The following is a 23,282-nucleotide window of genomic DNA, read 5'->3' as shown; positions in this document are numbered from 1 at the left end:
GTGTCAGTCAAAGGCCCTAAACATTTTCAAAGACTCCAGCCACCCAAGTCATAGACTGTTGTCTCGGCTATCGCACAGCAAGCGGTACTGGAGCGCCAATTCTGGGACCAAAAGGCTCCTGAACCTCTTCTACCCTCAAGCCATAAGACTGCAGAAACAGTTAATCAAATGGCTACCCTGACTATTTGCATTGACACACTTTTTTGTTGCACTGACTCTCTTGCACCGGCTCCATGCACACTCACTGGACTCTATCCACACACTCAGAAATACTACACTGGCACTCCAACACATACATACACACACACTCACTTACACACACACGCTCACACACAGATGAATATTGTAGCCACACGCACACACTCACACTTTTAAACTCTTCACATGCACTGCTGCTACTCTGTTATTATCTATCTTGATTGCCTAGTCACTTTTACCCCTACCTACATGCATACTGAACACAAATTTAAATGCAACATTTAACATTTTCTAAGATTTTACTGAGTTACAGTTCATACAAGGAAATCAGTCAATTGAAATAAATAACTTACGCTCTAATCTATGGATTTCACATGACTACGAATACAAATATGCATCTGTTGGTCACAGATACAAAAAAAGTCTGTGGATCAGAAAACCAGTCAGTATCTGGTGTGACCACCATTTGCCTCATGCAGCGCGACACATCCCCTTCACATAGAGTTGATCAGGCTGTTGATTGTGGCCTGTGGAATGTTGTCCCACTCCTCTTCAATGGCTTTGCGAAGTTTCTGGATATTGGAGGGAACTGGAACAAACTCTCGTACACGTTGATCGAGAGCATCCCAAACATGCTCAATGGGTTACATGTCTGGTAAGTTTGCAGGCCATTGAAGAAGTGGGACATTTTCAGCTTGCAGTAATTGTGTATAGATCCTTGCGACATGGGGCCGTGCATTATCATGCTGAAATATGAGGTGATGGCGGCAGATGAATGGCACGACAATGGGCCTCATAATCTCATCACGGTATCTCTAGCATCGATAAGATGCAAATGCGTACAACGAAATCTTTTAAAACGACGTTGGAGGCGGCTTATGGTAGAGAAATGTACTAGTTCCCTTTACATTTTTTACTCCACATTGTTGGGAAAGGACTTGTAAATAAGCATTTCACGGTAAAGTCTCCACCTGTTGTATTCGGTACTTGACAAATACAATTTGATTTGTATGGCTTCATTTCAGATAGATTTTTGTACATTTTAATGTAGCAGTAATAGGATCTAGGCCTAGCGTTTGAGCGAGCGAGAGAACATAATTTTTATGGCAAACCCTGATACCAATGAATCGACTGCCCCCTCATGGAGAGAAATAGAACAGCTCATTTTCAGCCACTGGTGAGTCTCATTTTAAGTTCCTGGTACATCAGGAAATTGTGTATTTATTCCTTGTGTTGTTATCTTTCTATAATTTTTCAATTTTTCTCTCTGCATTGTTACTTGCCGCATTTCATAAATGCTCAACATTCTCCAGTGAATTCGTAAATGTAAAAGCCTTGCCAATTCTTGTGATTTCAGTGTTACAATTCACTTGACTCTTTCATAATGTTAGCTGACACAAGAATTGTAATTACAGTTTACTGCCACACTTTTTCAGGTCCAATATTGTAAGTGAAACCTTACTGTATTCTAGCTGGTGTTGTGCTCTCCAGCATTTCAATTGACTCTTATGTAAGGGGGGTTGTGTAACAATTGTGGATACATTTTTATTTGGGATATAGCCTCACCTCCCAAACACTCCCAAATGAGCCAGAAAGGTCAGATCATCCACAGGGATCGCCCGGATAGGGGGTGAAGAAGAAGGCGGTGGGGGCGGGGGGGTTGGCACACACCCATGCACACACACACACTTACAGACACACACACTCACTCCCTCTCATACAGCACTAAGAATTATGGCGCAACCCCTCGTGTTTGATTACTGTAAGTATTAAAAGAACAAGACCACACCATCTTAACTCCGAGACAGTTTTCAAGGTGGCGGCGTAACACAAACGCATATACGCACGCACACGCATGCACACATACGCACGCACACACACTCACACAAACAAACATCAGCAATCTATGTAAGTTTAAACTGGCAACAACAAATCAACCAACACATTCATGACTACACCAACAGGTAGTGCAGGTAATGGATTGTCCTTGTATGTGTGTATTATATGTGTATAAACTTGTGTATGTTTTGGACTCTGCAATATTATAATTAATATGTTTATGTATGGTGTCAAGGTTGTTGAAAATGTGTGTTACTTAATGTGTGTTCAGTTGTTTGTGTGTACACTGAGCATCAGGCTGCATCTCAGTGCCAACGCAGTTCTTCGGGAGCGGACAAGCGCATAGTCTAAAAATGCCAACTACAGTGACACAGACGGAAAGGGAGAGAAAGAAACAGAAAGAGGGAGGTAGAGAGAGAGGGGGCAGTGATCAACAGTGAGTGAGCGAGAGATAGAACTGCAGCAGACCTGTATCAGATAGCAGAGATAGAGAGAAAGAGCGAGAGACAGAGAAAGAAGAGAGGGTGACTGTATGGATTGGACAAGGTTGGGGGAAACGTTGATTTAAACAAGTGGACCCCTCCAGAGAGAGAGAGAGAGAGATCCCCAAAGATCATTCGGACCGGAATATCATGCTTCTTTTCCCAGAAAATTGTTACCTAGAGAGGTTACCTTTGGGGGTTCTGGTCATTTGTGAAGGGCTACTTTCCTTCCCAATTTTCCCATCTATCTATTTCTGAAAACGAGGGCACACAGAAAGAACCCAGAGCACCTATCGAGTGCGTCTTGCTGGAACAGGTGTTGTGTTGTGCAGCGGTACGGTCCCTGTCCTGTCACTGCGTTGTGTTGTGCAGACACTTTTCCTGAACGGAGAAAGAGACTATTGACGACCAGGACCGATCGAGATGAAGAAGCTCAGCGGGTTTTTCCGGTTCTGCCTCACTCGGATGGAGTGGTTCTACCCATAAAGGATCTGAAGAGAATTAGCCAGAACCCAGCAGAGAACATGCTACAGTTTGGCTAAAGAACCTTAGCTAGCAGAAGGGGAACTGGAAAACCTCTGTGGAAATCTCTGTACCTCTGTTCTCGAGCAGTTGGAGAAAGGGAACTTTAACTTGAACAAATAGGGATCATCACGTCACAAGGTAAGCAGCTGGACTGTCAGACTGGCATTGATTGACACCTGTAAAGGAATTAATTCACCACCTCTTTCTTCAACAGCTGTCTAGTGCAGATTCATTACCATGAAAATCTGACAACTGACATTTTGGATGTAGCCTACATTCTCTGTTAAAATAACAGTTGTTGTACAGAAATACACGTTTATAATCATGTTATGATAAGCATACATATTGTTCTGAGGGCCGGAAAGGGTCAGAGAGGAGTCTAAGAGAAAAGTATGGATATTAATATCTCTGGTATGGTTCGCCGCTGGCATCCTAGAAACTGTATTGAGCAGCTACGGTGTGAAGCACACCATCTGGCACAGACTACGTTTTCTACCTGCTCCCAACCTGCTGTACATCTGGGACAGAACCTGAACATGTTAATGCTTAAGCTGTTCTAAAACTGTTCTGAACCTGCATGGGTCTAATGGGAACACACTGATGAGACCGTTGAGGAGTAGATAGCTTGAATTCATAGTCAAATATAGGTACAGTTAACTAGGCTATTAGTAAAGAGAGTCATTCTCCTCTCACTAAAAAGTCTAGACAATTGCATTAGGAATCAATGTTTCAAAGTCAATAATTATCTAGCCAAGTAATATATATATTTTACCTTTATTTAACTAGGCAAGTGAGTTAAGAACAAATTCTTATTTTCAATGACGGCCTAGGAACAGTGGGTTAACTGCCTTGTTCAAGGGCAGAATGACAGATTATATATATATATATATATATTTACCCAAAAAAGATATGGGGGATTGGAAATGATGCAGACATTTACATTGATGGAAGCAACAATCTATCCGCAATATTAAAGCTGATCCACCCCCTACGTTTTTTTAAAATAATAAAATAAATAAATACAGATCCAAAACAGTGAGAACTATTCAATAATGTTGTTCCTGGGAGAAATTATTATTTTGAAAATGTTCAATTGATATACTGTTCAATTGATATATATATCAGGCTGCAGGTAGCCTAGTGGTTAGAGTGTTGGATTAGTAACTGAAAGGGTTGCAAGATCGAATCCCTAAGCTGACAGGGTAAAAATCTGTTGTTCTGCACTTGAACAAGGCAGTTAACCCACTGTTCCTTGGCCGTCATTGAAAATAAGAATTTGTATATATATATACAGTGGGGGGAAAAAGTCTTTGATCCCCTGCTGATTTTGTACGTTTGCCTACTTACAAAGAAATGATCAGTCTATAATTGTAATGGTAGGTTTATTTGAACAGTGAGAGACAGAATAACAACAAAAAAATCCAGAAAAACGCATGTCAAAAATGTTATAAAATGATTTGCATTTTAATGAGGGAAATAAATATTTGACCCCTCTGCAAAACATGACTTAGTACTTGGTGGCAAAACCCTTGTTGGCAATCACAGAGGTCAGACGTTTCTTGTAGTTGGCCACCAGCTTTGCACACATCTCAGGAGGGATTTTGTCCCACTCCTCTTCGCAGATCTTCTCCAACTCATTAAGGTTTCGAGGCTGACGTTTGGCAACTCGAACCGTCAGCTCCCTCCACAGATTTTCTATGGGATTAAGGTCTGGAGACTGGCTAGGCCACTTCAGGACCTTAATGTGCTTCTTCTTGAGCCACTCCTTTGTTGCCTTGGCCATGTGTTTTGGGTCATTGTCATGCTGGAATACCCATCCACGACCCATTTTCAATGCCCTGGCTGAGGGAAGGAGGTTCTCACCCAAGATTTGACGGTACATGGCCCCGTCCCTTGGATGTGGTGAAGTTGTCCTGTCCCCTTAGCAGAAAAACACCCCCAAAGCATAATGTTTCCACCTCCATGTTTGACGGTGGAGAGGGTGTTCTTGGGGGTCATAGGCAGCATTCCTCCTCCTCCAAACACGGCGAGTTGAGTTAATGTCAAAGAGCTCCATTTTGGTCTCATCTGACCACAACACTTTCACGCAGTTGTCCTCTGAGTCATTCAGATGTTCATTGGCAAACTTCAGATGGGCATGTATATGTATTCTTGAGCAGGGGGACCTTGCAGGCGCTGCAGGATCTCAGTCCTTCACGGCGTAGTGTGTTACCAATTGTTTTCTTGGTGACTGTGGTCTCAGCTGCCTTGAGATCATTAACAAGATCCTCCCGTGTAGTTCTGGGCTGATTCCTCATCGTTCTCATGATCATTGCAACTCCACGAGGTGAGATCTTGCATGGAGCCCCAGGCCGAGGGATATTGACAGTTCTTTTGTATTTCTTCCATTTGCGAATAATCACACCAAATGTTGTCACCTTCTCACCAAGCTGCTTGGCGATGGTCTTGTAGCCCATTCCAGCCTTGTGTAGGTCTACAATCTTGTCGCTGACATCCTTGGAGAGCTCTTTGGTCTTGGCCATGGTGGAGAGTTTGGAATCTGATTGATTGATTGCTTCTGTGGACAGGTGTCTTTTATACAGGTAACAAGCTGCGTTAGGAGCACTCCCTTTAAGAGTGTGCTCCTAATCTCAGCTCGTTACCTGTATAAAAGACACCTGGGAGCCAGAAATCTTTCTGATTGCGAGGGGGTCAAATACTTATTTCCCTCATTAAAATGCAAATCAATTTATAACATTTCTGACTTGAGTTTTTCTGGATATTTTTGTTGTTATTCTGTCTCTCACTGATACTTTCTTTGTCAGTGGGCAAACGTACAAAATCAGCAGGGGATCAAATACTTTTTTCCTCCACTGTATATACAGTGCCTTGCGAAAGTATTCGGCCCACTTGAACTTTTCGACCTTTTGCCACATTTCAGGCTTTAAACATAAAGATATAAAACTGTAATTTTTTGTGAAGAATCAACAACAAGTGGGACACAATCATGAAGTGAAACGAAATTTATTGGATATTTCAAACTTTTTTTAACAAATAAAAAACTGAAAAATTGGGCGTGCAAAATTATTCAGCCCCCTTAAGTTAATACTTTGTAGCGCCACCTTTTGCTGCGATTACAGCTGTAAGTCGCTTGGGGTATGTCTCTATCAGTTTTGCACATCGAGAGACTGAAATTTTTGCCCATTCCTCCTTGCAAAACAGCTCGAGCTCAGTGAGGTTGGATGGATGGAGAGCGTTTGTGAACAGCAGTTTTCAGTTCTTTACACAGATTCTCGATTGGATTCAGGTCTGGACTTTGACTTGGCCATTCTAACACCTGGATATGTTTATTTGTGAACCATTCCATTGTAGATTTTGCTTTATGTTTTGGATCATTGTCTTGTTGGAAGGCAAATCTCCGTCCCAGTCTCAGGTCTTTTGCAGACTCCATCAGGCTTTCTTCCAGAATGGTCCTGTATTTGGCTCCATCCATCTTCCCATCAATTTTAACCATCTTCCCTGCCCCTGCTGAAGAAAAACAGGCCCAAACCATGATGCTGCCACCACCATGTTTGACAGTGGGGATGGTGTGTTCAGGGTGATGAGCTGTGTTGCTTTTACGCCAAACATAACGTTTTGCATTGTTGCCAAAAAGTTCGATTTTGGTTTCATCTGACCAGAGCACCTTCCTCCACATGTTTGGTGAGTCTCCCAGGTGGCTAGTGGCAAACTTTAAATGACACTTTTTATGGATATCTTTAAGAAATGGCTTTCTTCTTGCCACTCTTCCATAAAGGCCAGATTTGTGCAGTATACGACTGATTGTTGTCCTATGGACAGAGTCTCCCACCTCAGCTGTAGATCTCTGCAGTTCATCCAGAGTGATCATGGGCCTCTTGGCTGCATCTCTAATCAGTCTTCTCCTTGTATGAGCTGAAAGTTTAGAGGGATGGCCGGGTCTTCGTAGATTTGCAGTGGTCTGATACTCCTTCCATTTCAATATTATCGCTAGCACAGTGGTCCTTGGGATGTTTAAAGCTTGGGAAATCTTTTTGTATCCAAATCCGGCTTTAAACTTCTCCACAACAGTATCTCGGACCTGCCTGGTGTGTTCCTTGTTCTTCATGATGCTCTCTGCACTTTAAACGGACCTCTGAGACTATCACAGAGCAGGTGCATTTATACGGAGACTTGATTACACACAGGTGGATTCTATTTATCATCATTAGTCATTTAGGTCAACATTGGATCATTCAGAGATCCTCACTCAACTTCTGGAGAGAGTTTGCTGCACTGAAAGTAAAGGGGCTGAATAATTTTGCACGGCCAATATTTCAGTTTTTTATTTGTTAAAAAAGTTTGAAATATCCAATAAATTTCGTTCCACTTCATAATTGTGTCCCACTTGTTGTTGATTCTTCACAAAAAATTACAGTTTTATATCTTTATGTTTGAAGCCTGAAATGTGGCAAAAGGTCGAAAAGTTAAAGGGGGCCGAATACTTTCGCAAGGCACTGTATATGTATACATACTGTACATACACATACCCACATACATATAGGTGAGATGGAAGGTGTGTATGATGAGACTTTGGAATAGACTGTTGGATATGCCAACTGCCAGAATGGCTAGTAAAGTTTTTCAATGGGATCTATCCATAGTGGGAGCCTGGGCAAGTGAAATGTCTGACCTTTTTCAACAGTCTGACTGTGAATATCTGTACGAAAACCAAATTAAGGGAGACATAGATATGATTACAAAACAACTGTTGATGCAATATGAAAAAAATGGGTGGAGGAGATTAATTATAAACCCAAATTGAGAGCCTTTTGTTTGATTAAGGGTGAGTTCGTGTGTGAGAGATATATTATGTATAACCTACCTAGCACGAGATCGCTATGTGCACAGGTAAGCTCAGGGATGTTGTCTCTGCGTATTAAAACAGGTAAGATCAGGGATATTGCCTCTGTGTATTGAAACAGGTCAGTATTGTGGTGAGATGGAAGAGGAAATGACATAACGAATTCATTAAACAGTACCCGCAAAACACCAGTCTCAACATCAACAGTGAAGAGGGGACTCCGGGATGCTGGCCTTCTAGGCAGAGTTGCAAAGAAAAAGCCATATGTCAGACTGGCCAATAAGAAGAAAAGATTAATAAGATGGACAAAAGAACACAGACACTGGACAGAGCAACTCTGCCTAGAAGAGCTTGTTTATGTGTCAATTAATCCCATAAGGGATGGGTTGCCAATTGGCGATTTGACACAAAATAAAATTTCATTCATTCATTCATTCATTCGTCATTCTTTCATTCATTCATATATATATAAACATTCATACATATACACATATATGTACATACCCACATATATATACATATATACACATACACACTTTTTTTAGAATATACCTTCCTTTATTATTCGCCACAAGCCCTACCACCGCTCCCCCAATTGGAGTAAACTAATAAACAATAACACTTAGGCTTCTACTTCCAGCTTATACATACTATACACATTTTACAGACACAATCTATTTTACAATAGTTATATTTTGTTTGTTTTTAGTCCTGGCCTTCCTCTGTTTCTGATGTCCATCCACTTTGATTTCTATTTTCCATATATTTGTAACTGTGCTATTTCACAAAAATTCTTGAGATGGGCTCTGTGATGGTGCAACTACTGAGCATCTGAGTGTATGGTTGTTTGTGAGGGAAAGGGGTTGAGTGTATATGAGTGTATGAGTGTTTGTGTGGCTGTGTCGGTGTGTATGTATCCTATAACTGTTGCAAGGGAGTTAAAGATGTTAGGGACAACATAGGATGAATCACAATAATTGTTTGCTAAAATAATAATTGCTTTTCAAAATGTAATTTTTGTAATGGTAATACTGGTAAGAGGTAACAATCCTTTGCATAAACTGTCTAGATTACTACAAATATGAATAGCTAATGGATATTAAGATAAACAGTATTTTTTTTATATATTTATTTTTTAATAGCTATATGTAATACAAATCGAGGTGAGGGCGATGGAAATGCTTTTGCTGGTTGATCTGCTTCTGTTCTGTGGGTGGCACTGTGTGCTCTTTTCGAAGGATGGGTCCCGGTCTCTCCGGGACCATGGGATCCGGGTGGTTGGGGGTGGTCTGCCGGTCATTGTGATGACAACCCAACTTGGGATGAGGAGGGGTTTTAGCAGGTGGAATAGTGGGGACCAATTGGAGTTTATTTAGTAGCAATGCTAATATCATGGTACAGCTATATAGACACTCAATCATCATGTTACTTTTTAATGGTACGTTTACAAACATATATTATGATAAATCTAATTGAAACTTGTGTCTCATTATGGTAATTGGTGAAATAAGTATAACCAGTTATAATTGTAATGGCTTAGCAGATAATGAGAAAAGACGATCAGTATTTACCTGGATAAAAGAGAAGGAATATATTATCTATTGTTTACAGGAAACTCATTCAACAATTTTAGATTAAGTTTTGTGGAAAAAGGACTGGGGGCGAAATATATTTCGTACCAAATATATTTTGCCCATGGGTAAAGAAATTCAAAAGGGGTGATGATCTTAATCAACAGTAATTTTGATCCAAATGTGCAAATTGTCCAAACAAATCCTCAAGGTAGATGGATGATTTTAAATATGTTATTGGACCATAGAAAGGTATGGCTTATTAACCTATACGGTCTAAATAATGATGATCCACGCTTCTTTGAAAACGTATCAACCCTACAAGCAACACAAGGCTCCATTATTATGGTGGGAGATTATAATACGGTTTTAAATACCTTTATGGACCGTAAAGGAAATCCCACTACAAACTATCACCCTCAGGCATTTAAGGAAATCATGAATGTCATGGATATATTGGAATTAGTGGATATATGGAGGCTTAAATACCCTGACCTAGTGAGATATACATGGAGGCTTAAACAAGCTAGTCATCTTGATTACTTTCTTATGTCATTCTCTCTGGCACCAAAAGTAAAAAAATTGTGGATTAGGGACAGAATGCGGTCGGACCATCACATAATTGGCATACATATGACTCTTACAGAATTTCCACGTCGGCGAGGACATTGGAAATTTAATCAAAGCCTACTGGATGATAACTTGTTTTTAACTAGGACAGAGGCTACCATAGAGGCTCAGAGTAAGTAGAGGAAAAACAAAAATAAATGGAGGAACTTATTCAACAAAGATCCAGTGTAATATATTATAAACATAAAGCGAACTGGATGGAATATGGGGGAAAATGCACCGAATTCTTTTTCAATCTTCAACATAGAAATGCTTCCAATTTTTTTATTACTGAAACTTTTACTGAAATGATGGAGTCACTCATGTTTCACCAAACAATATTTTTAAAGAGGAAGTAAAGTACTTTTCGTTTCAGTCTCCTCCATCTCCACTAACCGAAGCTAATTGTATGGATTTTATTTATATTAATAATGTAAAATTTACATCTGTACAGAAAGACTCATGTGAAGGCCAAATTACAGAGGAGGAACTTCTTGATGCAATTAAAGCCTTTAAGTCTGGGAAAACTCCAGGGCTGGATAGCATACCATTGGAGGTATACCAAACTGTTTTTGATATACTCAGAGGACCATTATCAGCATGTTTTAACCACTCCTATATAAATGGCAGATCCAAATGTTTTGAGTAAATAACAATACATACTTTTTTTTGTTTAGCTCGTTGAAAGATGAATAATCAAAATAAAGTTGATGTATCATGCATTTTTTCCCACTATTAAAAGCCGAATGATAGCCTACTCACTTGGTATTATGGATATTTTACAATATACAGTATTTCTTTACCAAATATTCTTATTACTCACTCACAACTATTTTGTTTGATCACTGAAATAAGCAAATAGTTGTTACTTACATCAGAAGTTCAAATAAGTACCTGAAAATGTCATGTACCAGCACTATATGTGTCCTGTAATACACACGTGTTCAGGTCCAATCATATTGGGGCTCCCGAGTGGCTCAGCGGTCTAAGGCACTGCATCTCACTGCTAGAGGTGTCACCACAGACTCTGGTTCGAGGCAGTTTAAAGCTGTATCACGACCGTGATTGGGAGTCCCATAGAGCGGTGCACAATTGCCCCACCATCGTTTGGCTGGGGTAGGCCATCATTGTAAATAAGAATTTGTTCTTAACTGACTTACCTAGTTAAATAAAGTTAAATAAAACATACATAAACCTTTCTCTATTCCTAGGTGTCAGCTGGTCTGAATGGGGATTCAGTTAAAAGCAATGGATCAACAGAAACAGCCATGCTTACATTTAGTTATTTATTGTACTTTGTAGTTTTAGTTGATCATCTGGTAAAAAAAATGTGTGATTACTGAATCACTGTAAAGCTTGAGATCAACAAGGTGGTTTATTTGGAGTCTATCTGATTCAGGGCAAAACTTACCCCATGAGCTATTCTGATTGTCTTTAATTTACAGTGGCAGTTGCAATATCAACCAATAACAAATTACTGTGCATAATTATTTCTATTTCGAATAGACAAGTATTTACTTGACAGGTTTTTCAGATACAAACGTAAGTGGAATTCATTACATCCAGTTTCAAAATATTTCTGAGACCTTCACAGAAGTTAAAATCATTGTAAAATGTCTGTTTCTGTTTCATACAATGAACATTTAATGAGTGTGCCACTTCATATTTCACCATGTTTAATAGAACGTGTACAGTAGGTGTATTTTTGGACAGTTGTTTGGACAGTTAAATTAGTGTGTGTTCTGTTGCTGTCTGTCATCACCACCACCATCCGACACCATACCAAGACCAGCACTGTGCTCTCTTTCCCTCTTAGTCTACAGCAATAGCAGGACACACATGTAAACCCCCTTTCGCCCTCCCATCTCTCCCTCCCTTCCGTTTCACAGTTTGTTTCTGCCCCAAACCTGCCAGCTTCCAACACCAGCTGGCTGTATCGGAGTCACAACCGCCTTCCTAACGAATCAATCAGGTTTTGGTGCACGGCGGTGGGAAACCCAATCATGTAGACGATGATGCTTCCAAGCTATTAACTACGTGTAAAGAGCATCTGGCTAGTGGTGGGGTGTAATGACAAATAGCACCCTATTCCCTAAAGTAGTGCACTAAATAGGGAATAGGGTGCCGTTTGTGTTGAAAAAGCATAACGAGTGTCTCATCACTTATCAATCTTACGTTGGAACATACAGTACCTTCAGAAAGTATTCACACCCCTTTACTTTTTCACATTTAGTTGTGTTACAAAGTGGGATTAAAAAGGATTAAAAAGTAATTTTTTGTCAGCGACCTACACAAAATAATGTCCAAGTAGAAGAACAATTTTAACATTTGTAAAAATATTAAGAAAAGTAAAACCCTAATATATCTAAATTTGATAAGTATTCAACACCCTGAGTCAATACATGTTTGGCAGCGATTACAGCTGTGAGTCTTTCTGGGTAAGTCTAAGAGCTTTGCACACCTGGATTCCATAATATTTGGAACCTATTCGGTCCCGCTTTAAATTACGTTTAGCTTATCAAAGTGATGTAAATTCCAGAAAATGATGTCATGGCTTTAGAAGTTCTGATAGGCTAATTGACATCATTTAAGTCAATTGGAGGTGTACCTGTGGATGTATTTCAAGGTCTACCTTCAAACTCAGTGCCTCGTTGCTAGACATCATGGGAAAATCAAAAGAAATCAGACAAGACCTCAGATAAAAAATTGTAGACCTCCACAAGTCTGGTTCATCCTTGGGAGCAATTTCCAAACGCCTGAAGGTACCACGTTCATCTGTACAAACAATAGTACGCAAGTATAAACACCATGGGGCCACGCAGCCATCATACCGGTCAGGATGGAGATGTGTTCTGTCTCCAAGAGATGAACATACTTTGGTGCGAAAAGTGCAAATCAATCCCAGAACAACAGCAAAGGACCGTGTGAAGATGTAGGAGGAAACAGGTACAAAAGCATTTATAGCCAGAGTAAAACGAGTCCTATATCGACATAACCTGAAAGGCCGCTCAGCAAGGAAGAAGCCACTGCTCCAAAACCGCCATAAAAAAGCCAGACTACAGGTTGCAACTGCACATGGGGACAAAGGTCGTACTTTTTGGAGAAATGTCCTCTGGTCTGATGAAACAAAAATAGAGCTGTTTGGTCATAATGACCATCATTATGTTTGGAGTAAAAAGGGGGAGGCTTGCAAGCAGAAGAACACCATCCCAACCGTGAAGCATGGGGGTGGCAGCATCATGTTGTGGGGGTGCTTTGCTGCAGGAGGGACTGGTGCACCTCACAAAATAGATGGCATCATGAGGAGGAAAAGTATGTGGATATATTGAAGCAACATCTCAAGACATCAGTCAGGAAGTTAAAGCTTGGTCGCAAATGGGTCTTCCAAATGGACAATGACCCCAAGCATACTTCCAAAGTTGTGGCAAAATGGATTAAGGACAATAAAGTCAAGATATTAGAGTGGCTATCACAAAAATGACAGGAATTGTGAAAAACTGAGTTTAAATGTATATGGCTAAGGTGTATGTAAACTTCCAACTTCAACTGTACAAACATGCCTTGTAAAATATGACACTATACTTACTATAAGGTCAGACAACTTTGGTCATTCATAACACATACATAAAGGCTTAATGATGTAAACACAAATGTATTAACACCTAGGGAATTATCACTAACAGCTAAAACAAATAAACATTAAAGACATGTTCAAACCCTACACTTCCATTTATTTGAACATATTTAAAAGAATACAAAAACATTAAGTTTCAAATAGTCCAGCAATGCAATTACACTATATATACAAAATTATATGGACTCCCTTACAATTTGTGATTTTGGCTATTTCAGCCACAAGGTTGCTGAAAGGTCTATAAAATCGAGCACACCGCCATGCAATCTCCATAGACAAACATTGGAAGTAGAATAGCCTTGCTGAAGAGCTCAGTGACTTTCAACATCATGAAATGGGTTTCCATGACCGAGCAGCCGCAAACAAGCCTAAGATCTCCATGCGCAATGCCAAGCGTCGGCTGGAGTGGTGTAAAGCTCACCGCCATTGGACTCTGGAGCAGTAGAAACGCGTTCTCTGGAGTGATGAATCACGCTTCACCATCTGGCAGTCCGACCGACGAATCTGGGTTTGGCGGATGCCAGGAGAACGCTACCTGCCCAAATGTATTGCGCCAACTGTAAAGTTTGGGGGAGGAGGAATAATGGTATGGGGCTGTTTTTCATGATTGGGGCTAGGCCCCTTAGTTCCAGTGAAGGGAAATCTTAATGCTACAGCATTCAATGACATTTTAGACAATTCTGTGCTTCCAACTTTGTGGAACAGTTTGGGGAAGGCCCTTTCCTGTTCCAGCATGACAATGCCCCCATGCACAAAGCGAGGTACGTACAGAAATGGTTTGTCGAGATCGTTTTGGAAGAACTTGACTGGCCTGCACAGAGCCCTGACATCAACCCCATCGAATAACTTTGGGATGAATTGGAACGCCAACTGCGAGCCAGGTCTAACCGTCCAACATCAGTGCCCGACCTCACTAATGCTCTTGTGGCTGAATGGAAGCAAGTCCCCGCAGCAATGTTCCAACGTCTAATGGAAAGCCTTCCCAGAAGAGTGAAGGCTGTTATAGCAGAAAAAGGGAGACCAACTCCATATTAATGCCAATGATTTTGGAATGAGGTGTTCAACGAGCAGGTGTGCACATACCTTTGGTCATGTAGTGTACATGGAACATTACACAGGGCTGTGGATAATGTAGCTTGTCCCTGAGCTGGAGGACGAATGGTTCTTGCTTCTCTTCCTGCTGGAGGTATTGCATGTTGGTTCCAACCTTAAAGTAACAACAAAGAATGTTAGCAGGTCTGTTAGGAAATGCCTTTGTCACACCATCTGGATGAGGGCATTTCTGTGCTGCGCCAGAAACTCTACAGTACATGGGAAGCTGGGAAACTCCATTCAATTAGTATTATTATATTCCTCTTTCATTTACAAATCTCATGATGTGACTATGAGACATGGCTGTATCTAGGGGGATTTGTATTTTGCTGAGCTAGATAGGAATTACTGTGAAGTCACTGAAATTATTTGAAATAACGATTGAGATAGCTACAGTAAGTAATCTAACTCAACACTTAACTACTACAAACTCATTTAAATTACAATAAAATAAAGCTTAACACCTGTTTTTCGATGTCCAGTGGCAGAACAATAAAGGGCATTTGATTTGCAAACTCGTCACATTATCAGATTCTTGTTAGAGACACTAAAAAAGTACTTCCTGGTCAAGAATTTTGGAAATGTTCAAAATTAAAGCCTCCCATGTAATATTAGAAAAGTGTCAATAACCATTCATGATATATGAAAACTTGTCTAAGCAGTGATTTATATTTGTTTATATTTTATTCATATTTAAGTGACATTTGCATAAAAATGTGGGTTTTAAAATATGTTCCAATACATATGTATACAATTTTTAATTATATATATATATATATATATATATATATATACAGTGAGAGAAAAAAGTATTTGATCCCCTGCTGATTTTGTACGTTTGCCCACTGACAAAGAAATGATCAGTCTATCATTTTAATGGTAGGTTTATTTGAACAGTGAGAGACAGAATAACAACCAAAAAATCCAGGGAAATGAGGGAAATAATTATGCAAAACATGACTTAGTACTTGGTGGCAAAACCCTTGTTGGCAATCACAGAGGTCAGACGTTTCTTGAAGTTGGCCACCAGGTTTGCACACATCTCAGGAGGGATTTTGTCCCACTCCTCTTTGCAGATCTTCTCCAAGTCATTAAGGTTTCGAGGATGATGTTTGGCAACTCGAACCTTCAGCTCCCTCCACAGATTTTCTATGAGATTAAGGTCTGGAGACTGGCTAGGCCACTCCAGAACCTTAATGTGCTTCTTCTTGAGCCACTCCTTTGTTGCCTTGGCTGTGTGTTTTGGGTCATTGTCATGCTGGAATACCCATCCACGACCCATTTTCAATGCCCTGGCTGAGGGAAGGAGGTTCTCACCCAAGATTTGATGGTACACGGCCCCGTCCATCGTCCCTTTGATGCGGTGAAGTTGTCCTGTCCCCTTAGCAGAAAAACACCCCCAAAGCATAATGTTTCCACCTCCATGTTTGACGGTGGGTATGGTGTTCTTGGGGTCATAGGCAGCATTCCTCCTCCTCCAAACACGGCGAGTTGAGTTGATGCCAAAGAGCTCCATTTTGGTCTCATCTGACCACAACACTTTCACCCAGTTGTCCTCTGAATCATTCAGATGTTCATTGGCAAACTTCAGACGGACATGTATATGTGCTTTCTTGAGCAGGGGGACCTTGCGGGCGCTGCAGGATTTCAGTCCTTCACGGCGTAGTGTGTTACCAATTGTTTTCTTGGTGTCTATGGTCCCAGCTGCCTTGAAATCATTGACAAGATCCTCCCGTGCAGTTCTGGTCTGATTCCTCACCGTTCTCATGATCATTGCAACTCCACGAGGTGAGATCTTGCATGGAGCCCCAGGCCGAGGGAGATTAACAGTTCTTTTGTGTTTCTTCCATTTGCGAATAATCGCACCAACTGTTGTCACCTTCTCACCAAGATGCTTGGCGATGATCTTGTAGCCCATTCCAGCCTTCTGTAGGTCTACAATCTTCTCCCTGACATCCTTTGAGAGCTTGTTGGTCTTGGCCATGGTGGAGAGTTTGGAATCTGATTGATTGATTGCTTCTGTGGACAGGTGTCTTTTATACAGGTAACAAGCTGAGATTAAGAGCACTCACTTTAAGAGTGTGCTCCTAATCTCAGATCGTTACCTGTATAAAAGACACCTGGGAGCAAGAAATCTTTCTGATTGAGAGGGGGTCAAATACTTATTTCCCTCATTAAAATGCAAATCAATTTATAACATTTTTGACATGTGTTTTTCTGGATATTTTGTTGTTATTCTGTCTCTCACTGTTCAAATAAACCTACCATTAAAATTATAGACTGATCATTTCTTTGTCAGTGGGCAAACGAACAAAATCATCAGGGGATCAAATACTTTTTTCCCTCACTGTATATATATATATATATATATATATATATGTCCCCTTGTCCTCAAGTTTTATCATTAGAATGTGATACAAAACGACTCACGGGTGTGCTTTAGGACCATGCGGACGCCTTCAAGTCGTCGGGTAGGCTGTTTGGAGTGTTTATCCTACTGGAGAATTAAAACAAAAATACAAATATGCCCCCCCCACTTCTAAAACCAAGTTGCACCCCTGCATATTGGCTTAGAGCAGGAACTATTTTGGGTGCAGCAGTAAAAGTATGGGAATACTCAGAAGCGTCTGTAGACTGTATACATGGTGTCATTTCATAGACTGTCTGTAGACTCTATACATGGTGTCATTTCATGGGGCTCTGAATAATACAGTGTTGCTGACCTTTTACTCCACCCATTTCACTGGTGGCTGCATCACATCACATGTGCGCTTGCTACACTACAGAAAATCTGCTAACCAAACAACAGTGCTGGGCATGCTCACTGAATTAAAGGGCAACTACACTCAAAAGTTTTTTAGACTTCAAAAGTCATCCCCTGATATGGTTTAAGCATTGTTGTGAAGAAATAAATCCAATGTTGTTGTTTTTAAATTAAACGAGTGTCAAAAAATGGGGTAAACCAGAAAAAAATGGGGGAAATCCGAAGCCTGGAAAAACAAAACCAAGAAAATGAAATTTGAAGAAAAAAAAGAAGTAGGCAGATTTTAAAAGGCCCTGCCAACCTTTGTTTTGCTGTGCATGACTGCACTTTAGAGTGTGTGTCATCCTGCAGCACAGCATTTTGGGGAAGTTGAGGTCAGGTCCAATATTGTCTATGCACCCAAGAGGGAAAGAGGTTGGGCCATCCTAGGAATATTTTAGTGAAATATAATATATACAGTTTTGGAGACACATTAATCGAAGCCAATATCCTGGCATTGCAATGCTCTACCAAGATGCATGACTGGGATATGAATGCTTTGTGAAGCCTCAATTTAATATGATTTATTGGGCCTTTATTAAGTGGGGCTTTTGCACCCTTTATAAAGCACAAGTTTATGTCATATTTGTTAGAGTGGGTTATGTCACATTTGACATAGGTGATTGTTGCACAGTTATGCAACATTTATAAAAATCATGGCATACGGTTATAGATGATTTCTAACACATTTAGGATGACTTTATGAAGCCTCTATAAGCTGCATGTAATTTTAAGCGGGACCCATTATTCTTAAAAAATTCTTCATGTTCTGTCAAGTTGGTTGTTGATCATTGCCAGACAGACATTTTCAAGTCTTGCCATAGATTTTCAAGCCGATTTAAGTCAAAACTGTAACTAGACCACTTAGGAACATTCATTGTTAAGCAACTCCAGTGCAACTCCAGTGCCTTCAGAAAATATTCATACCTCTTGACTTATTCCACATATTGTATGTAAGCCAATCAGGAACATTCAATGTCATCTTGGTACAAAACTCCAGTGTATATTTGGCCTTGTGTTTTGGGTTATTGTCCTGCTGAAAGGTGAATTTGCTTCCCAGTGTCTATTGGAAAGCAGACTGAACCAGATTTTCCTTGAGGATTTTGCATGTGCTTAGCTCAATTCCATTTATTTTTATCCTTAAAAACTCCCTCGTCCTTGCTGATGACAAGCCTACCCATAACATGATGCAGCTACCACCATGGTTGAAAATATGAAAAGTGGTACTCAGTAATGTGTTGTGTTGAATTTGCCCCAAACATAATGCCTTGTATTCAGGACATAAAGTAAATTTATTTGCCACATTTTTCACAGATTTTATTTAGTACCTTATTGCAAACAGGATGCATGTTTTGGAATATTTTTATTCCGTACAGGCTTCCTTCTTTTCACTCTGTCATTTAGGTTAGTATTGTGGAGTAACTACCATTGTTGTTGATCCATCCTCAGCTGCCTCCAATCACAGCCGTTAAACTGTGAAACTGTTTTAAAGTCACCATTGGCCTCATTGTGATATCCCTGAGAGTTAGGAAGGACACCTGTATCTTTGTAGTGACTGGGAGTATTGATACACCATCCAAAGTTTAATTAAATAACTTCACCATGCTCAAAGGGATATTCAAAGTCTGCTTTATTTATTTACTATATCCACCTACCAATCAGTGCTGTTCTTTCAAGGCATTGGAAAACCTCCCTGGCTTAGCCGCGGGAAGTAGGGGTGCTGAGGGTGCTGAAAAAAAATCGGAATAAAAAAATATATGCATGAAAAAATGTAATTGTTCAAAAAAGTACTTCACTGTGTCTTTCCAAGTCCTGTATTAGCAGACCGATATAGCCGTCTGTAGCATGGGTATAAAAAAAAAAATCTGCGCTTCCGTGTTAAACTCTTAACAGCTAAGACTGCTATTTCTTGTCCCAGAGTCCCACTTAACAGACAGTTTGAAACCTGCTTGACAGCTGCTAACCTGCTTAACTTAAGCTGCTAGCTAAGCTGCTAGCCATCAACTAACGAAGATAGCTGCTTTGATTTTTCCAATTTGGGACTGCCTCTTCTCATGGAGGCCTCCCCATTCAGAGGAAGAGGCGAACGCTTTCCTGCCTTGTAGGAGTTGTGTTTACTATGATCTTTTCCGGGACACTGTGTACCGACCGGATTTTCAATGCAAGAACTAAGGAGGACTGTAGGACTGAGCTGTCTACCCTAAGCAAGCAAATCTCGGTGTTGCACAACTTGCAGAGAAAACCATGGCCGACTACCTTTTCCTTCTCTACACCTCAGGCTGGATGTCGTTTCGATATGGTGAGAGTATCACTGCCCTGTCACCACTCTTTGACTGACTGGCCAGTCCTGAACAGGACTGACACATGTGTGCGTGCCAATGCTAGCTCCCGGTCGCTAGCTCCCGGTCGTGTCCTCTAAGTACTTTTTTGCTATCGTACCTAACATTTTAACAGTTTACAACAAAGGAGTTTTTTTTTACCAGGAACGTGTCTCTCCGGTAAAACATGTACTTTGCCATGATTGTCAGTTATGTAGCTGCTCTACTGATAATCTCAGTGCGTCCTTGCTGGGATGACACAAATCTACTGCCGGAGAATATCTACACCAAACACATTGGTTCACCGATCCACCGGAGCGGACTATACACAGTATACCACAATGTTCTGAATAATGGCCAAGTCTACCTCGCTCCCTATTCCACTGAACAGCTTAGGCGTGACAAACACAAGTCCAACATTTATCGGAAACTCCGGGGATGTGCAACTTAATCCTGGGCCTAACATCACCGAGCCAGCGATACTCACCGGAGTGGAAAGCAGGGGATAGCCTCGTCCACAGATCATCGCCGCTGTGGAAGTGGGTGAGTGCTATCGTCCCATGGTTTCTCTCGACTCACCCGGCTCCAGGATAGATTTTGACTCTTCAAACATACCCAAGCCGCTATATGCGATCCCTGACTTTGCTTCTGGTACGCAAGCTGTTTTAAGTAGTTCCCCACATCCAGTGCAAGCGGGAGGGATTGTTAATTCCGCTACCGAACTGCCCCTAATCAAAACGAAACAAACGGCCTAAACCCAGCTGTCAGAAAACACAGAAAATTTTACTTTTTTCAATGTGTCAATCACTCTCGAGTCATCTGGGACCCACGGGCTAAGCCTAAGGGACTACTAGGAGGGCACTTGAACATTCGTAGTGTCATTCCAAAAAGTGATCAAATTCAACATCTACTCACAGACTCCAACCTTGACTTCCTCTGCCTCTCAGAGACATGGCTCCATAAAAACTCTCCATGTGCTGCTTTGATTGTGCCTGGCTACAATGTTTTCAGGAGAGACAGGGTTGAAGGAAGAGGAGGGGGTCTGAGGATTTACATTAAAGAACATATCCGATGTAAACAAATTGAGTGGTCATGTGATAATGAACTAGAATGTATTGGCCTGAATGTTACACTGTCTCCCCAAATGTCCTTTACCCTTATTGGAATGTATAGACCACCTTCCACCAAAAGTGTGTTTTTTGATCAGTTTAATAACATGCTTAGGGAATGTGGTTTTGGGAAGGAGGTCATCTTAATGGGAGATTTTAATATTAATTATGAAGACAAGTCTTGTAGGAAAACCCTCAAACGGATCACTAATACCTTTGACCTTACACAGCTCGTTAAAGGGCCAACCAGGGTGACTTGTTGCTCTAAAACACAGATTGATTTGGTGTTCAGTAATAAACCAGAGAGAGTGACTAAATCATTCAATATGGTTACTGGGCTATCTGATCATAATTTGACACTTATAGCCAGAAAGTTGTCTAAGAGCAGGTTTAAGCTCTCTACTGTTAGAAAGCCGGATCAACTAAGAATACCTAAGAGTGAATTAAACTATTTTGAAAAAGCAATTAATGGAATTAACTGGAATGATCTCTTGTCCTATACAGACGTGGAAGCTGATAGTGAGGTTTTTCTATCCACAATCCAGGCTACAATAAATGGTTTCCTAAAGAAAATCAAATCCAAACCTGGCCAAAAGAGCACTCTTCCTTGGCTAAATGGAGAAATTTGGAAATTGATGAAAGAACGAGATTATGCTCTAAAAACAGCCCTAAAATCCAAATTAGAGCATGACAGACGTAGGTTTACCATGTTGAGAAATAAGGTGATGAAAGAAATCAGACAGGCCAAGGCAAACTTTTTTATTAACATAATTGGTGAGGCAAAGGGAAATTCTAAATTGATCTGGGAGAATCTAAAAAAGTTAACAGGGAAAGACCATAGTAATACTGCAAAAAGACTAGAAATCATGGTGAATAACAATCTAACACAGGATGCAGTCGAAATAGCAATAGCCTTCAATTCCTACTTTGTTGACTCTGTCAAGGTACTGACACAGAACCCCTCCACTGGTTTATTGGGCTCAGTGCTAGTGAATGACGCTCAACCTGTCTTCATCATAAGGGAGGTTTCTGAGTCAAAGGTGAACAAGGTGATTAGCTCACTAAAGAACTCTAAATCCAAAGATGTGTTTGGGCTGGACTCTACCTTTCTTAAAAACTACAAAGAGTCACTCATTGGCCCCATTACTAAGGTCACCAACACATCTATTGGTCTGGGGGTGTTTCCAAGGGTATGGAAGTCAGCCATAATAACGGCCATCTTTAAATCGGGCGACCCTGTTGACGTGAGTAACTACAGGCCCATTAGTATACTACCTGTAGTGTCGAAGGTTGTTGAAAAGTGTGTAGCAGAACAACTGATTTCCCACCTCAACAACAGCCCCTTCACATTACACTCCATGCAGTTTGGCTTCAGAGCGAAACACTCCACAGAAACGGCCAACTGCTTTCTTCTGGAAAATGTGAAGTCCAAGATGGACAAAGGGGGCGTTGTTGGGGCTGTGTTTCTGGACCTAAGGAAGGCTTTCGATACTGTTAACCATGAGATTCTCATCACAAAATTGTCCAAGTTCAACTTTTCCCCCGATGCCTTGAGATGGATGAAATCATACCTTGAAGGCAGAACTCAGTGTGTCAGAGTGAGCAATGAGCTGTCGCCCACCCTTAGCTATGATGTGGGCGTGCCCCAAGGGTCAATACTGGGGCCCCTCCTGTTCAGCCTGTACATTAATGATCTGCCTTCCGTCTGCACTGGGTCTGAAGTTCAAATGTATGCAGATGATACAGTGATATATGTGCATGCAAAGAGCAAACAACAAGCTGCACAAGAACTCACTACTGTAATGGTCCAGGTTACAAAGTGGCTCAGTGACTCGTGTTTGCATCTCAATGTGAAAAAAACAGTTTGCATGTTCTTCACTAAGAGGGCAACAGATGCTACTGAGCCAGATGTCTATGTGTCAGGGGAGAAGCTCCAGGTGGTATCTGATTTTAAGTACCTTGGAATCATACTTGATTCCAACCTCTCTTTTAAAAAGCATGTGAAAAAGGTAATTCAAATAACCAAATTCAACCTAGCTAATTTCCGATTTATACGAAATTGTTTGACCACAGAGGTAGCAAAACTGTATTTCAAATCGATGATACTCCCCCACTTAACATACTGCTTGACTAGTTGGACCCAAGCTTGCTATACAACATTAAAACCTATTCAGTCTGTCTACAAACAGGCTCTCAAAGTGCTCGATAGGAAGCCCAATAGCCATCATCACTGTTACATCCTCAGAAAGCATGAGCTCCTGA

At 40.8% G+C, this 23,282-nt stretch overlaps 1 protein-coding gene across 1 annotated transcript in view; it reads left to right on the top strand.

Moving 5' to 3' along the window:
• The first annotated feature begins 2,372 nt into the window (after positions 1 to 2,372).
• LOC106600689 (ATP-sensitive inward rectifier potassium channel 12-like) overlaps positions 2,373 to 23,282 on the top strand; it is a 53,754-nt gene continuing 32,844 nt past the window's right edge. Inside the window, exon 1 of the mRNA XM_014192242.2 lies at positions 2,373 to 3,182. The gene's annotated coding sequence lies outside the window, so the exon portion shown is untranslated. The remainder of the gene's footprint in view (positions 3,183 to 23,282) is intronic.

The sequence above is a fragment of the Salmo salar genome, chromosome ssa03 (genome assembly GCF_905237065.1).
Source record: "Salmo salar chromosome ssa03, Ssal_v3.1, whole genome shotgun sequence".
NCBI classification, from domain to species: Eukaryota; Metazoa; Chordata; class Actinopteri; order Salmoniformes; family Salmonidae; genus Salmo; species Salmo salar.
This window is presented reverse-complemented; position numbering and strand designations above follow the sequence as displayed.